The sequence below is a fragment of the Anomaloglossus baeobatrachus genome, chromosome 3, assembly GCF_048569485.1.
Source record: "Anomaloglossus baeobatrachus isolate aAnoBae1 chromosome 3, aAnoBae1.hap1, whole genome shotgun sequence".
NCBI classification, from domain to species: Eukaryota; Metazoa; Chordata; class Amphibia; order Anura; family Aromobatidae; genus Anomaloglossus; species Anomaloglossus baeobatrachus.
Window position 1 is genome coordinate 599572765 of NC_134355.1, and position 18773 is coordinate 599591537.

Consider the following 18773-nt stretch of genomic DNA (forward strand, 5'->3'; position numbering starts at 1 on the left):
GTAGATGCGGAAAGTCAGAGGATCTAATGAGGATTTAGAGACATAAAAAATGCGGCTAAATCCTTGTCAGATCCTGAACGGTGACCAGATCCTTATGTACACGTAAGGGATTTTCATTTTTTGCTTAGTGATCCCATACATTCATTTTTAGTTGTACTTAGTAGTAGAGAATGTTATCGAAGGTGTTGAGGGAAGAACACATTTCGGCTACCTTGAAACTTATTATAAATTGAAACTTTAATAATCAGCATATTTTGGCATCACTACTATTTATATTCACATGAAAACCCATATTAAATTAATGTTCATTACACCTTAAAATTCTGGTAATAGATAACTCTGCAGGTGACGGGATTGAAATGAGACTCTGCCAAGTGAGTAATTAGAAAATTGTATGTCATAGGAGCAGAACACAAAACAAACAGAATTACTCAACAGGTAAATTTCCAATTAAAATTTCAGAACCACCAGCATAAAATCAAAGAGCGGTGCTATGAAATGTAACAGTGGGTATCTACGGGTTTTAATTCCCAGATAAATCATTTGCATGGTGAGTGAATTCAATGGCAGCATGAGTTGCCTGGAGTTTGCCTGATGCGAAACAATGTGTCCCAGCTGGTAAATTCGGGGTCAGTATCTTTTCAGTCAATTTCATTGACCAAATAACGTAAGGGGAGGCCACTGGTTATAGTCCAGTCATTGATTAGATATGTCGCCACTGACCCAGGAAGAGCATGGGAAAAAATAGGGTTTGTCATCTAAAACCTAAATTTCTCAAAATTGTGTTATCATTATGGTAATTTGGATTAATCTTTCTTTTTTTAAATAAATCTAAAGTGTTCTATCATTAATATTAAAGGGATTTTGTCAGGATGAAAAGCTATAGTACTAAAGTAATATTCAAAGAAAACTGAAAAGCTACTGTAGGCCTGAAGCCTCTGTCACTCCAGCTCTATTCCCCACCCGGTGCCGCCGCCTCCTGTTTGACTGGCTCAGGAGTTGTCAGTCAAGCAGGAGGAGGTGGCACTGGGTAGGAAATAGAGTTGCAGTGGCGGAGGATTCAGATCTACAAATAATTCTTCAGACTCATTTACCGGTACATATCACTTCAAATGCTGATTTCTCTGTAATAGAGAAACAGACCAGATATGTAAAGGTGATTTTGAACTTGTCTTTGAAAAATCTACATGCACATATAAATGGTTTTGGGGGTGAAATCCTGCCGACAGATGGCCTTTAAATTTTGATCCTATACAAATGTATTCGTTATATATATTCTATACCTTTTATAAAAAAAAATCTAAATATGAATATAATAATGTTATATAATAGACGTATGTTATTAATACAATATACAGTATATTACACTTGTATTACATGTATACTATACATATTATACACGTCTTTAATTTTTATTATATATATATATATATATATATATATATATATATATATGTTTATTTTGGTTTTTCACAGTGTGCGACTGGTCTTTTTTGTCTCATATTTATACTTCCTCCAGATACGCACCTGTTCACATTGTAAAGGTGCTGCCAGTACGGTTTGAAGTCAGGTTAGTACCAGCGTGGGAAACCAGCAAGGGAATCCCTGTTTCATTCTGTTTTTTTTTCTATTGCTTAATGCATTTAAGGCCTGTTTCACACGTCAGTAATTCTGGTACGTTTGTGCTTTTTTTTTCTACGTACCAGAATCACTGACATACGCAGACCCATAATAATGAATGGGTCTGCTCACACATCTGTGATTTGTCACTGAACGTGTCTCCGTGCAGCATGCCCGCGTGTCCGTGATTGCCGCACGGAGACATGTTGATTTTTTTCTGACATCACTGATGTCCCACGGACCATGCAGTGGTGTGATCCGTGAAACACGTGCCAGAAAAAAACGTGCATATAAAATAAAAATCATTTTTACTCACCCGGCTCCAGCGGCGCTCTCTGCAGCCTGTTCTGCCTGCTGCTTCTGAGCCGGCTCATTACTGTCGCGCATATTCATGATGCACTACACAGCCGACCCGGAAGCAGCTGCTGCGGGGGTCAGCGCCGGCCGGATGCTGCACCGCGGGAGCGATCAGCACCATGGAGAGCGGGAGCGGGCACAGGTGAGTTGATCTCTATGTGCAATCACGGACCACGGAGAACGGAGCCCGGATAGCAGATAGACAACCCACGTGTGCCGTGAATCACGGTACACGGAGGGACATGTGCATGTTTTACACGTCAGTGAAGAACGTCTGTGTTTTTCACTGACGTGTGAAACGGGCCTAATAGGGAGTGATGCTCTGTTTGCTGGATTTGCACCCCAGCTCCTGGCTGCTTCATTAGCCTCCTTTTTGTTCACCTGCTGATCTTGTAGGTAAAGCCGAGAAAAGATGCAGTGTAGTGTAGGACCCAGCAAAGGAGGGTGCTGTGAAGAGGCGCTGGGCTGGTATTACAATGGCCATTATAATACTCTAAATACCTCCATTTATGTATAAGGTAGAATTTATTTTGGTTTTTCACAGTGTGCGACTGGTCTTTTTTGTCTCATATATATATATATATATATATATATATATATATATATATATGCACATACATAAACACAATGATGAGAAAGGGGTAACAGTGTTTTGAATATTTGACTTTCAGACTCCATATCTCACCATCCACTACAACCACCAAGCAGAAGATTTCCCAACAAAAGGGGAGCAGCATCATCCAACTCATCGATAATGATCTCTGGACCAAGAAAATTGTCAAACTGCATCACGTGAGTGCCATGGCAGTTGGAAGAATAGGAAGTGAAATCCATCTATTCAAAAGCAAGAGGTGGCTGTCCAGGCAAAATATCAGACTCAACAAGTTGGCTCATCACATCGCAAGGTCTATCAGTTCTGATGCGACGAACATGGCAGTGGAGTTGGCTTGTAGGCTTCATAATAGATCATAATAAATCCATGTAAGCATTGTGCGACGCACATTACACAAGGCTGTAAGAGTGGCCAGAAAAATGTGAAGAAGCCTCTACTTCAATATCATCATAAGAAGCATCAGCCAGTGTTGAAAGCCAAAGGTGTATTTACAAAATGCTACAAAAATAATAAAAAAATTTAATTTAAATTTTTAGCGGCAAAACAGTAACATGGCCATGATCTGCATAATTACTCATATGGTAAATAGTTGCAAGTCAAATTTATGTATGAGATAGCCAAGATGATTTTCTATAAAATAAGAAAAACAAAAAGCCAGCACTAAATGTGCACTTCAGCACTAAAAATTCCAAACTGTACTTATTATAAAAATTGAGATTTTTGGCAAAAAATTGCAATTTCTTGAGCTGCCTCGCCACATCACGGCAAATCTCATTTGAGGCAGTCCTACACTAAAATATTTTTATAAAATGTGCCATACGGCCTCACATATGAATAGTAGAACTGCTCTTAGCAGCACTCACCTGGTCTATTTCAATCCCGTACCCATGACTGAGTCATGGCTGTGGGCGGGACAGGTCCAAGCAAATGCTGCATGAAGTAAATAGCCTGTGGACAAGGCCTGATGACTGAATGTGAACAGTCACCAACCGCCAAAATCCAGACAGGTGGAATACATCCCAAATTGGGGTGCATAGCTTGGTGGGGGTCAGCCACCGATCAATTCAAGAAATCACACATTTTAGAAAAATATTTTAGTGTAGGACTGCCTCAAATGAGATTTGCCGTGACGTGGCGAGGCAGCTCAAGAAATTGCAATTTTTTTGCCAAAAATCTCAAAATTTTTATAAGTACAGTTTGGAATTTTTAGTGCTGAAGTGCACATTTAGTGCTGGCTTTTTGTTTTTCTTCTATAAAATAAGAGCTGGACTATCAATCTGGGCAGGGGAGGCAGGACACTGATAGAAGAGGGACCTGTCCATCGGGGACCGGAGGCCAGTGACGGCCGGAGATATAAGGAGAGAGGCAAGAGAGCTGGAAGAACAGTGTAGATCCCTGCACTTGCAATTAAAACTTCAGAGCTATATTTCTCTACAATTTTACAATTTGCACACCACACACACACACACATATATATATATATATATATATATATATATATATGTATATATATATATATATATATATATATATATATATATATATACATATATATATAGAGAGAAAATTAATTAATTTAATAAGACTTTACCCACAATTAGTTAGAGGTACAATATCCTGATGACAGGTCCCTTTTGAAAAGTTACTATTATTCTATTATTCTTTGCTTCACATAATGGAAATCAAATCATCTATTCATGCACTCACTTCTTGCTAAACTGGTTGTGATCTTGTGGCCCATGCACTTTAGATGAAAGTTGCCTAAAACTGCTGCCAAGCTAATGTGTGTGGGGTGCCACAAACTATCTAACTACAGAATATTTCCCATCAATATTGAATGTTCAGCCAAACACTCACATTTTGGAGAATATTGAGCTCTAGTTTTCTGCTAAATGAATGTTTTGCCAACAGTAATCTCAGGTACAAATCCAGCTTAAAGCGAACTTGTCACCAGATTTGGTGACTATAAGCTGCGGCCACCACCAATGGGCTCTTATATACAGCATTCTAACATGTGTATATAAGAGCCCAGGCTGCTGTGTAGAACATAAAATTCACTTTATAATACTCACCTAAGGGGCAGTGCTATGCAGACTTGTTGGATGGATTTCTCCATTCTCCAGTACCAGCGCCTCCTCATTCGGCCATCTTTGTCCTCCTTCTTCTGAAGCCTGTGTGCATGACGCTTCCTGTGTCATCCACACTAGCCGGCATTGAGGTCCCGCGCAGGTGCACTACAATACTTTGATCTTCCCTGCTCAGGGCAGATCAAAGTGCATCGCATGACACTCAGCTCCCACTCTGCTGGAATGTAAGCCGAGTGTCATGCGACTGTGATGCGATCCTGCAATCACAGCACAGCCGTGGAGGACAGGGCGGGCGCTACGGAGGAGATGTGTGACGCCCTGGGCAAGCCAGGGGTCACAGGTCACAACACCACATGCACCCCACATTCCCTGCAGGTACACCAAGCTACCCAAAAATCCTTGTTGCTTTCCTCCAGGGGCTGATGTCCACACCAGGGGGTGGGCCAGGCAGTTGACTCCGCCCACCGAGGAGTTCACAGCCCTGGAGGCGGGAGAACCAGGCAGTTCAAGCTAGGGGAGTGAAGTAGAAGGAAGTAGTAGTGGAGCTAAGGAGAAAAGCTGAAGTGACAGAAAAAGTGAGAGTAGTAAAGCCTGAAGTTGGTCCGGGTGTGTGCCCCGGACTGTGACAGCAAGGTCAGCAGACGGCGGTGATAGTCTGCAGGGGGACTGCTCGGAGGTTGCTGGAAGGACCGCGGACGGGTGGTGACCCGGCGGTACCGGAGCAGTAAACGAAGAACAGTCAGCACCAGGGCAGGGGCCTTTCGGATCCCGGCAAGGCTAGGAGTCGCCATAATTTGCCAAATCCGTCAGTGAAGGGGACGTCTGTCTCCTAACAACCAAGTCCCGATTGAAGGCAACAGTCCGACCGTTAAGGGGAGACACCGCCACCGCCAAGGCACCAGTTTCCCAGGGCCAGCGCCTGCGGGCAAAGTAGGGCTCCTTCGGCCCAGCTTGAAGCCGAGGAGTGGGTAACCGGTGGGAACCCATCGCTACCAAAGAGAGTTTCATAGGTGCAGGGAAGAGACCGTCAACGCTAACTGCAGGGAACATCAGCACCGTGAACCGTCCGAGGGACCCGTCCAACCAGCCGTTTGTTTACCGAGAACTGTGTCGTGTTTACTGGCTGAGTGAGTACCTCCGTGCCGTGCGGCACAGCGCTGCCCCTGTGCCCCTGCACCTCCACAGGCCCCATAGCCGCCTGTCCACAATCCAATCCCATCACCGGGCCCCGGGAACACCACAACCCCTACCCACGGAGGGGCAAATCAACAAGTGGCTGCTCCGTACCATCACTCCCGGGCTCCCCAAAAAGAGCAGCGGTGGTGTCCACTTAATCACCACAGCCGTGGGTGGCGTCACGGACAATAAACTATCCCAAAACCCAATCCCCTTTCACTCACGGGCGAGGAGCGCTGCTCGAGTCCCCGGGATCCGGCCCATCGCTCGAGCCACCGAGCAGCAGCAGGCCGCAGCAGCCGCAGCGGCAGCCGGACCCGAGCAGAGGGAGAGCGCAGCGTTCCTTCCTCCGCCCGCGACAACTTGGCGTCACGAACAGGATCTTACCGCTCTGCCGTTGGGTAGAGGTGCGCCTTGTAACCGCCGGAGGTATCTGGCCGGAAAATTTCAGAAGTCGCCATCTTTGGCGCGAAAAGTTCCCACTCGAGCGTCTTCTCGAGTAGCAGAGGCGCGAAGGCCAAAACCCCGCCCCGATAGAGGGGGGGCCGGAGAGAAGCTAAGGGGGACGCGGATGGAGAAATGGCGGCGTCCTCGAATTGGAGTGCGGGAATACCCGCCACCGGCGTACCCAAGCTCTGGGGGAAATGAGGCGGAGTAGCTTTTGAGGACTGCGGCCCGGGTGAGCTCCCCGCCGGGACCGCTGCGTGGCTGGAGCGGGAGTTGGGCCGGTTCTGCGTGAAGGTGAGGGCGCAGAGCCTGCAGCAGTTGATGGATTGGAAGGCAGAGATGCGCAGAATGGTTGCCGTAGTGGGCGCCCGCGAGCAAGGGGCCACTGCAGCCATACCGCGTCGCGATCAATCCACACAAACCTCGGAACCAGCCCTGATTGAGTGGGAGACGGATATCAGCACCGCGACCGGGGGTCCGGAGAGAGTGCCGTTAATGGAGGAGGAGGTCCCAAGTGCGCTGCCTCCGCCGCCATTCCCAGCGGCTGTCAGTGGTTTGGGGTTGAACTGCCAATGGAAGGAGAACCCCATGTACCGCTCGGTCCCTGAGTGGGCCGACCCCTGCGGTGGTAGCCGCTTCCAGGGCAGCGGAGTACCGCTGCACCGTCCCCTGTTGGGACCACCAGTCTGAGGATGTTTACAAGTTTAAAAGTTTTTTTGAAAAATGATGATAAGTAAAATGAAACCGTGACGTTCACCTGATTAGCCATGTGATTGGAAACCGGCCGTTGCCGGCACCGTTGTCCCCGTGGGGACCGTTTGAAAAATTGCATGAGGAACTGCTCATGGACAAGCCCGTGAACTTGCAGGGCAACCACAAACATTAAGTGGCTTGTAAATAAGTTGTGTTACCGTTACCGTTTCCGCAATTACCGCCTCCGGAGAGGCAGGTTGGAGGGAGGGCCCACAGCAGAGCAGGCTGTGGCCCAGCCACCACAGGAACCGGTGGCTACCCTCTGGAGGGGAAGGACAGATCCCGCTCGGGTAACTTGTGCTGGACTGGGGTCAAGGGGTGCTGCCTGGGTTTTAGGGGCAGCATCAGGGCCAGGTTACTTGGGTGGGAGAGAGCGGAAACCGTAACCGTACACCATTTGAAACCGTTTAAGAAATGAACCTCCCGCTGTGGGATGATGCTATAAACTGTATATATGTTACCGTTTTTTTTATCTTTCAGAAGAAAAACAAAAGGAAAATAAAACCGGTGTTGGACGGGCAGCCCGAGGACGGTCTGCGTTTTGCTAAGGGGGAATGTGACGCCCTGGGCAAGCCTGCTGGAATGTAAGCCGAGTGTCATGCGACTGTGATGCGATCCTGCAATCACAGCACAGCCGTGGAGGACAGGGCGGGCGCTACGGAGGAGATGTGTGACGCCCTGGGCAAGCCAGGGGTCACAGGTCACAACACCACATGCACCCCACATTCCCTGCAGGTACACCAAGCTACCCAAAAATCCTTGTTGCCTTCCTCCAGGGGCTGATGTCCACACCAGGGGGTGGGCCAGGCGGTTGGCTCCGCCCACCGAGGAGTTCACAGCCCTGGAGGCGGGAGAACCAGGCAGTTCAAGCTAGGGGACTGAAGTAGAAGGAAGTAGTAGTGGAGCTAAGGAGAAAAGCTGAAGTGACAGAAAAAGTGAGAGTAGTAAAGCCTGAAGTTGGTCCGGGTGTGTGCCCCGGACTGTGACAGCAAGGTCAGCAGACGGCGGTGATAGTCTGCAGGGGGACTGCTCGGAGGTTGCTGGAAGGACCGCGGACGGGTGGTGACCCGACGGTACCGGAGCAGTATACGAAGAACAGTCAGCACCAGGGCAGGGGCCTTTCGGATCCCGGCAAGGCTAGGAGTCGCCATAATTTGCCAAATCCGTCAGTGAAGGGGACGTCTGTCTCCTAACAACCAAGTCCCGATTGAAGGCAACAGTCCGACCGTTAAGGGGAGACACCGCCACCGCCAAGGCACCAGTTTCCCAGGGCCAGCGCCTGCGGGCAAAGTAGGGCTACTTCGGCCAAGCTTGAAGCCGAGGAGTGGGTAACCGGTGGGGACCCATCGCTACCAAAGAGACTTTCATAGGTGCAGGGAAGAGACCGTCACCGCTAACTGCAGGGAACATCAGCACCGTGAACCGTCCAAGGGACCCGTGCAACCAGCCGTTTGTTTATCGAGAACTGTGTCGTGTTTACTGGCTGAGTGAGTACCTCCGTGCCGTGCGGCACAGCGCTGCCCCTGCGCCCCTGCACCGCCACAGGCCACATACCTGCCTGTACACAATCCAATCCCATCACCGGGCCCCGGGAGCACCACAACCCCTACCCACGGAGGGGCAAATCAACAACTGGCTGCTCCGTACCATCACTCCCGGGCTCCCCAGAAAGAGCAGCGGTGGTGTCCACTTAATCACCACAGCCGTGGGTGGCGTCACGGACAATAAACTATCCCAAAACCCAATCCCCTTTCACTCACGGGCGAGGAGCGCCGCTCGAGTCCCCGGGATCCGGCCCATCGCTCGAGCCACCGAGCAGCAGCAGGCCGCAGCAGCCACAGCAGCAGCCGGACCCGAGCAGAGGGAGAGCGCGGCGTTCCCTCCTCCGCCCGCGACAGATGGAGGGACTAATTTCCCCATCTCCTCCATTATCAGCTGATACGTATATCGCACTGCACTCCGCTGTAATGAGAGTGCAATGCGATGTTTCTCTCGCGTCCATAGACTTGTATGGGTGCGAGTGAAAACGTATCGGATTCCATCTGCAGCATGCTACGATTGTTTTCTCAGTCCGATTAACACTGAGAAAAAATCACTCATGGGAGCGGCCTTAAAGAGTAACATGGGTCCGGGTGGAATGCTATTTTCTATCTCATTCCTCTCGCTCTGTTTTACTCTCTGTGTGTCCTTAGCCTAATAATAATATTAATAATATTTGCAAATAGCGCTAAATAGAAATGTAGTAAGGTTCTTCTGATTCACTATGTTGCATACCCCATATGCAGGGCATTGCAGGACCTTTGTTATCCATGGTTACTACCATGAGCAACTAACTAACTGTCACTATATGTGTGATCGTAAGCATTGATATCTAAAGTCCTGCAATGCCCTGAACATGAGGTAAACAACATAGTGAATCAGAAGAACTATACTACATTTCTATTTGGAGATACTGTATTTGCTAATATAATTATTATTACACCTACTACATATTTGGATAGGATCTAGGAGATGGGAATACCCCTTTACCCCTTTAAAGCATTGGAAGAAGACGCAGCTCAAGCTCAATGCTCTGATCAGACAGGAAGTAGATTTTAGTCTCCCGCAGGCTCCCGTCAGAAAGTGGAGGTAATCTAAAGTCACAGCTACAGATTGTGTCTACCCTTAACTTTTTTTTTATTTTTTTCTTATGCAAATTGTCTTGATATTAATTCACTACAATCTCCCGCTAGCTACTAAAAAATTTTACATCAATGTGATGAATTGTTTTTCATGGGAGTCTATGGGTGATGAAGGGCTTCTGTTAGAGGCAATCAAGCAGAAAAAAGTGTATGTTAATGCACTTTCTGTTAACCTTGTGGATGGATTATATCTATTCAGGCATCAGGTAGACATATGAAAAAAATCCTATTTGTTTACAATCTCATATGATACATTTTGGGATATTTGGGGTTGAAAAATAAGGTAAGGAAGGACAAATCTGTATGTCCTAATAGAGAAGAAATAAACATTTAAACAGCAAACACTTAAGAAAATATATAGCTACTAAGCATTATCCATAGAACATTCACGTACATAATTTTTATGTTACTGGTATATAGCAGCATAGTGGCTTGTAATGTATTATCCTTGTCGTAATGGAAATCAGTTCCTCGTGCACTGACTTTTTAATGAGCTTGTATTGAGTTTGTGTTTGCACACAGCAATTAATATCAGCCATAGCTTAGAGCATCTTAGAGCATCAGCCTTATGCGGGCGTCACACGGTACGATATATCGGGCGATATGTCGTCGGGGTCAGGTCGTTAGTGATGCACATCCGGGCATCGTCTGATATATCGTAGTGTGTGACAGCTACGTGCAACGGTGAACGAGCAGAAATACTCACCTTCTCGTTCATCGTTGACACGTCGCTCATTTTCAAAAAATCGTTCCTCCTTCTGCGCACCGGTTGTTCATTGTTCCCGAGGCAGCACACGTCGCTCCGTATGACACCTCGGGAACGACGAACTCAGCTTACGTGCATCCCGCCGGCAATGCGGAAGGAAGGAGGTGAGCGAGATGTTTACGTCCCGCTCATCTCCACCCCTCTGCTTCGATTGGCCGGCTGCCGTGTGACGTCGCTGTGACGCCGAACGTCCCTCCCCCTTCAGGAAGTGGATGTTCGCCGCCCACATCGCCGTCGCCCAGGAGGTAAGTACGTGTGACGGGGGGTTAACGACTTTGTGCGCAACGGGCAACTAATTGCCCGTGACGCACAAACTAGGGGAGCGGGTACGATCGATCATGCAATCACACGATAGATCGTCTCGTGTGAAGCCCGCATTAGGGTTCGCTCACACTTGTGTATGAAAAATTGGTCCCATTCTCAGCCAGAAAAGTAGTACGAGTGTCCTACGTATGTCATTCCGTATGTCATGCGAGTGTGCGCTTTTTTTCTTGCCTAGGATACGTATCATATCCATATGCCATGTGTTTTTTCCCAGCAAATATTATTCTACAATCATTTACAGGACCATTTACAGTGTTCTATGCTACAGAATGGTAACGTATCCATAAAAACAGACAAAAAACAGACGGTCCTTTTTTTCGCACCTGTAGACTAGATGTGAGTGAACCCTTAAAGGCGGCTTGACACGCCTCAATTTATCGTGCATTTGCATGTGCGATCGCACCCGCCCCCATCATTTGTGCGTTATGGGCAATTTGTTGCCCGTGTCGCACAAAGTCGGTAACCCCCGTCACACGCACTTACCTCCCGAATTACCTCTTCCTGAAGGGAAGCGGAGGGGCGGAGATGAGCGGGACATAACATCCCGCCCACCTCCTTCCTTCCGCATTGCCGGCGGGACGCAGGTAAGCTGTGTTCATCATTCCCGGGGTGTCACACGGAGTGATGTGTGCTGCCACGGGAACGATGAACAACCGGCGCACAGAAGGACGATCAATTTTGTTTGGAAAATGAGTGACGTGTAAACGAGCAACGATAAGGTGAGTATTTTTGGTTGTTCACAGTCGCTCGTAGCTGTCACGTGCTACGATATGTCAAACGAGGCTGGATGTATGTCACTAACAACGTGGCCCTGACGACATATTGTTAGATATATCGTAGCGTGTAACGGGCCCTTTAGGCTATGTGCCCAAATAGTAGTTTTGTGTGCAGTTTATCTGCACATTTTTGCGTTTTTTTCATGCATTTTTTCATGTGTTTTTCATGTTTTTTTTACGTCATGGCCAGGAGGGGTGCAGACACTGCTCCCGGAAAATGAACTTCCTAAATGCTGAGATCAATGTGATTGTAGCATTCAAAAGGCAGGGATAGGAATGGCTTACCCGTCCATAGCGATCAGGTCCCTGTAATGCAATCACAGGGACCCGATCGCTGCCCTGGCATCCCTGAATCATCGCCAGGACAACCCCGGGTTACTGAGCTAGGTTTCATCTCACAGATCATGCCGGATGCATGGTGTGTGAGGTAAAGTGTCAGTGCTGCGAGTGCAGCACTTTCAGATATACTGTAATCTAATATAATAATTGACATGGTGCAAATTTTTTCTGCATCAAAACCTGCAAAGAAACCATCTGCAATATGTGAACAGCAAGTCAGGATTCTCATAGACTTTGCTAGGATTCATTTTTCCTTGCTGTATTGATTAAAATCTGCAAGAAAAAATACATTATAAAATGCAGCGTGTGCACACAGCCATAGATAGGCTTTGATGGGAACAGAAAAGAACTTTCCAATCTTTTTTGGGATTGTGACTAAACCCGAGTCGCTGATAGGTATATAATAGTATGAATCTATATATATAATTGCCTTATTCTGTCTGTCTGTCTGTCTGTCTATCTGTCTGTCTGTCATGCTCCAAAATTGTGTCCTTACGGTGACACAAAGCTGATTGGCCGCTGGGCTCGCCATGGCCCCGCCCCCCCACACGGATTGGCCGCTCGCCCAGGCTGCGCCCCCACACGGATTGGCCAGCCGCTCGCCCAGGCTCCGCCCCCCCCACAGATTGGCCTCTAGCCCCGGCACCCTGCAGGCATTGGCAATTCAGCCACGCCACGCCCCGCCCCCCTCACGCAATGCACGTTAGCTCTGGCCCCACCCCCTCCCTCCCCCCGCGCATTTCTCTAACTGACACGGCTGTCACGGAGGTGAGTACGGTACTCCCTATCCCCCCCCAACCCCCCCCCCCCCCCCCCGGCCCCCGCTCCCAAAGGGGTGGTGTGGATACTCGCATGGTTACAAGCGCTGTCACGGAGGTGAGTACTGTACTCCCTCCCCCTCCCCCGGCCCCCGCTCCCACGGCAGTGGTGGGAGTGGTGTGGATACGTTGGTAACCATGCTCGCATGGTTACAAGCCCATCAAGGTCCTGCTGCGCCGGAAGGTCCACACGCACACACACAAACATACACACACATCAGATCACACTCACACTCACTCTCATACACACCTCACACACACCTCACATCGCATCCACATACTCACGACATCCTGGGATATCGCTTGCTTCTCGGCGGCGAAAATGTGCTGTTGTGATCTTCCAGGACCTGACGGAGGATCACATGGCCAGAAGCATGTGATATCCCCGGATGTTGTGAGTATGAGCGCGTAAGTGCGATATCGTCAGTGTCTGTGTGTGTGAGTGGATGCGATCGGGTGTGTGTGAGTGGATGCGATCGGGTGTGTGTGAGTGGATGCGATCGGGTGTGTGTGAGTGGATGCGATCGGGTGTGTGTGAGTGGATGCGATCGCGTGTGTGTGAGTGGATGCGATCGGGTGTGTGTGTGAGTGGATGCGATCGGGTGTGTGTGAGTGGATGCGATCGGGTGTGTGTGAGTGGATGCGATCGCGTGTGTGTGAGTGGATGCGATCGGGTGTGTGTGTGAGTGGATGCGATCGGGTGTGTGTGTGAGTGGATGCGATCGGGTGTGTGTGTGAGTGGATGCGATCGGGTGTGTGTGTGAGTGGATGCGATCGGGTGTGTGTGTGAGTGGATGCGATCGGGTGTGTGTGTGAGTAGATGCGATCGGGTGTGTGTGTGAGTGGATGCGATCGGGTGTGTGTGTGAGTGCATGCGATCGGGTGTGTGAGTGTCGGCAGAGGAGCAGGGCGTGCTGGAGGAGGCTGGGAGCAGAGAGGCTGATCATGGGGAAGAGGGAAATGCTGATGCTAAAGGAGGCTGGGATGGGAAAGCTGGGAAGAAGGAGGCTGGGAGGAGAGAGGCTGATCCTATGGAAGGCTGGGGAGAGGAGGCTGATGCTGAGGGAGGCTGGAAGGAGAGAGGCTGATGCTGAGGGAGGCTGGGACGAGGGAGGCTGATGCTTAGGGAAGCTGATGCTGGAGGAGGCTGGAAGAACAGAGGCTGATGCTGGTGGACGCTGATGCTTGGAGAGGCTGATGCTGGGGGAGACTGGGACAGGAAGGCTGATGCTGAGGGAGGCTGGGAGGGGGAGGCTGGGAGGAAGGAAGCTGGGAGGAGAGAGGCTGATCCTTGGGAAGGCTGGGAAAGGGAGGCTGATGCTGAGGGAGGCTGGAAGGAGAGAGCCTGATGCTAGGGACAGAGACGCTGATGCTGGGAGGAGAGAGGCTGATGCTGCGGGCAGAGAGGCTAATGATGCGGGTAGAGAGGCTGATGCTGGCGCAGCATGGCGGATGGAGCACGTTTGGTAATGCGCAGCATGGCGGATGGAGCACGTTTGGGAGTGCGCAGCATGGCGGATGGAGTACGTTTGGGAGTGCGCAGCATGGCGGATGGAGCACGTTTGGGAGTGCGCAGCATGGCGGATAGAGCACGTTTGGAAGTGCGCAGCATGGCGGATGCAGCACGATGGCGAGTGCGGAATATGGCGGATGGAGCATGTTTCGGAGTGCGCAGCATGGCGGATGGACCACGTTTGGGAGTGCGCAGCATGGCGGATGGAGCACGTTTGAGAGTGCGCAGCATGGGAGATGGAGCACGATGGGGGGTGCGCAGCATAGGGGATGGAGCACGATAGGGAGTGCACTGCATGGGGGATGGAGCACGATGAGGAGTGCCCAGCATGGCGGATGGAGCACGTTTAGGAGTGCGCAGCATGGCGGATGGAGCACGTTTGGGAGTGCGCGGCATGGCGGATGGAGCACGTTTGGGAGTGCGCAGCATGGATGATGGAGCACGATGGGGGGTGCGCAGCATAGGGGATAGAGCACGATGGGGAGTGCGCTGCATGGGGCATGGAGCACGATAGGGAGTGTGGAGTATGGCGGATGGAGCACGTTTGGGAGTGCGCAGCATGGTGGATGGAGCACATTTGGGAGTGCGCAGCATGGCGGATGGAGCACGTTTAGGAGTGCGCAGCATGGGAGATGGAGCACGATGGGGAGTGCGCAGCGTGGCGGATGGAGCACGATGGAGAGTGCGCAGCATGGGGAATGGAGCACGATGGGGAGTGCGCAGCATGGCGGATGGAGCACGTTTGGGAGTGCGCAGCATGGCGGATGGAGCACGTTTGGGAGTGCGCAGGATGGGAGATGTAGCACGATGGGGGGTGCGCAGCATAAGGGATGGAGCACGATGGAGAGTGCACACCTCTCCCCAACACACACACACGCGCGCGCGCGCACTGCACAACACACCACACACACACACTGGAAACCACAAACAACTGCCCTACACAGACACCCACACACAGACAACGCTGCACACACAAATATACGCACATACCGCACATATATATAACAAAAATCATACATGAACTACACAATACGTAAATTCTAGAATACCCGATGCGTAGAATCGGGCCACCTTCTAGTAGATGTATAATAGAGCTAATAAAAAGGTGAATGGCCAGCACCGAAATGTCACGCACAAAACAAGCAACAGATCGGGTTTCCTTTTTGTAAAACAACATTCGGTAATTATCTTTCACTTCGACTATTCATGTTTAAAGCCAAAATTAAAGGTTGTTCAGGAATCTTAGAAAAATTATCTGGATTGGGAAATTGAAAATGCACAGTCTGATTGATGTGATTTGATTGCAATTTTATAATTACAAATAATACTTCTCAGACCAACGATCATGTAACCTTACATGACCTCACCGCTCTTACAAGGTAGTGCCAGCCCCAGATTTTCCCACAGACACTGATGTCAATAACCTTACATGACCTCACCGCTCTCAGAGGGTATCGCGGAGGGCAGCACCAGAACTGTATTTTCTCACAAGCGGTGAGGTCATGTAAGGTTACTGACGTCGGCACCAGTGGGAAAATCTGGTGCTGACGTTGACCGGGTGTGAGCTATGTAGCCTCATTCTCAGAACGAGGCTCCATAGCTTTTATTAGAGAATCTGGATGTTGTGGGATAGCTATTCGCTATGGATGACATTGGACCTGAGGGATTTTTTTTTTTAGATGCTAATAAACAAGGGACTATGTCTTGTTTTTATTTATTTAACCTCTCTCTTTTTATGGTTTTCATCTTCCCATTAATAGACTACATCTGATTCTTTGGACTACATCTGATCTTCATGGGGTTTTTTTGTGTTTTTTAACACATTGGTGAACAAGGGAGTCAGAGAGTGTTTTTTAAAATAAAATATTTTTTAGAGACCCAAAGGGCCAGCGTCTGCGGGCAAACGGGCTCCTACGGCATATACAGTTAGGTCCAGAAATATTTGGACAGTGGCACAATTTTCGCGAGTTGGGCTCTGCATGGCACCACATTGGATTTGAAATGAAACCTCTACAACAGAATTCAAGTGCAGATTGTAACGTTTAATTTGAAGGTTTGAACAAAAATATCTGATAGAAATTGTAGGAATTGTACACATTTCTTTACAAACACTCCACATTTTAGGAGGTCAAAAGTAATTGGACAAATAAACCAAACCCAAACAAAATATTTTTATTTTCAATATTTTGTTGCGAATCCTTTGTAGGCAATCACTGCCTTAAGTCTGGAACCCATGGACATCACCAAACGCTGGGTTTCCTCCTTCTTAATGCTTTGCCAGGCCTTTACAGCCACAGCCTTCAGGTCTTGCTTGTTTGTGGGTCTTTCCGTCTTAAGTCTGGATTTGAGCAAGTGAAATGCATGCTCAATTGGGTTAAGATCTGGTGATTGACTTGGCCATTGCAGAATGTTCCACTTTTTTGCACTCATGAACTCCTGGGTAGCTTTGGCTTATGCTTGGGGTCATTGTCCATCTGTACTATGAAGCGCCGTCCGATCACCTTTGCGGCATTTGGCTGAATCTGGGCTGAAAGTATATCCCGGTACACTTCAGAATTCATCTGGCTACTCTTGTCTGCTGTTATGTCATCAATAAACACAAGTGACCCAGTGCCATTGAAAGCCATGCATGCCCATGCCATCACGTTGCCTCCACCATGTTTTACAGAGGATGTGGTGTGCCTTGGATCATGTGCCGTTCCCTTTCTTCTCCAAACTTTTTTCTTCCCATCATTCTGGTACAGGTTGATCTTGGTCTCATCTGTCCATAGAATACTTTTCCAGAACTGAGCTGGCTTCATGAGGTGTTTTTCAGCAAATTTAACTTGGCCTGTCTATTTTTGGAATTAATGAATGGTTTGCATCTAGATGTGAACCCTTTGTATTTACTTTCATGGAGTCTTCTCTTTACTGTTTACTTAGAGACAGATACACCTACTTCACTGAGAGTGTTCTGGACTTCAGTTGATGTTGTGAACGGGTTCTTCTTCACCAAAGAAAGTATGCGGCGATCATCCACCACTGTTGTCATCCGTGGACGACCAGGCCTTTTTGAGTTCCCAAGCTCACCAGTCAATTCCTTTTTTCTCAGAATGTACCCGACTGTTGATTTTGCTACTCCAAGCATGTCTGCTATCTCTCTGATGGATTTTTTCTTTTTTTTCAGCCTCAGGATGTTCTGCTTCACCTCAATTGAGAGTTCCTTAGACCGCATGTTGTCTGGTCACAGCAACAGCTTCCAAATGCAAAACCACACACCTGTAATCAACCCCAGACCTTTTAACTACTTCATTGATTACAGGTTAACGAGGGAGACGCCTTCAGAGTTAATTGCAGCCCTTAGAGTCACTTGTCCAATTACTTTTGGTCCCTTGAAAAAGAAGAGGCTATGCATTACAGAGCTATGATTCCTAAACCCTTTCTCCGATTTGGATGTGAAAACTCTCATATTGCAGCTGGGAGTGTGCACTTTCAGCCCATATTATATATATTATTGTATTTCTGAACATGTTTTTGTAAACAGCTAAAATAACAAAACTTGTGTCACTGTCCAAATATTTCTGGACCTAACTGTACAAGTCGGTGAGCGGACTACCGTTGCTTAGGCATAGGAGTCAAACATTCATACAAAGAGGTGCAGGAGAAAGGCGGAAACCGCCAACCTATTTTGGGAGAAGCTTCAGCCGGCTGCGGGTCCCGTTCATCACCCCGTTTGGTTTACCAGAGACTCCGGTGTCTTGTGTCATAGTGAGTACACCAGTGCCTTCGGGCCGCGCACCGCGCTGCATTGCACCAGCGTCCAACCCTCTCCCCCGCCTCAGCACCTCCCTCGGTCCCCCGGGGCCATCGCTCCCCTACCCACGGAGAGGTCAACACCAAGCTGTGCAACACCATCCCCGGGAGGCCTAGTTAACGGTAGCGGTGGTGTCCATCCATTCACCACAACCTGTGGGTGGCGTCATGAACTTACAATCCAAACCAAACAACCGCGGCCCCGGCCGTAGAACTCCTCACCCAAGTCCCGGCATGTAGCGCCAACTCCCTTGCAGAGCGACTTGACCCCCGGGTCTGTGAGAGGCTCGAGCCACCACCCGCAGTACGAGCACGGATCCAAGCGGCTCGGCGGTGGCATCCGAGTCCGCGGGGCGGTACACATCGACTCTTCTGGCGTCTGTGAACAGGATAGAACTGTCCACTTACCTGTGGAAGTGCGCCTTGGGATTGTTGTTAGCGGCGTCCCACTGAAAAATTGGAGAATCCGCCATCTTGGGCGCGAAAAGTTCCCGCCTGAGCCGTCTTCCCTGAACAGAAGAGGCGCGAAAGTGAAGCCCCGCCCCCAGAGAGCGGAGCAGAGCGGTGCCAAAAAGCAAGTGAAGTGCTCGTAAAAGACCAAGGGGGGCGGGTTTAGATTCAGCCTCATGTGACTGAAGAGATAAAAGGCAGGGACGCCAGGACTCTGCCACCCGTTGTGTTCCTGGATCCCGAGAGTGCAACATGTCCGCC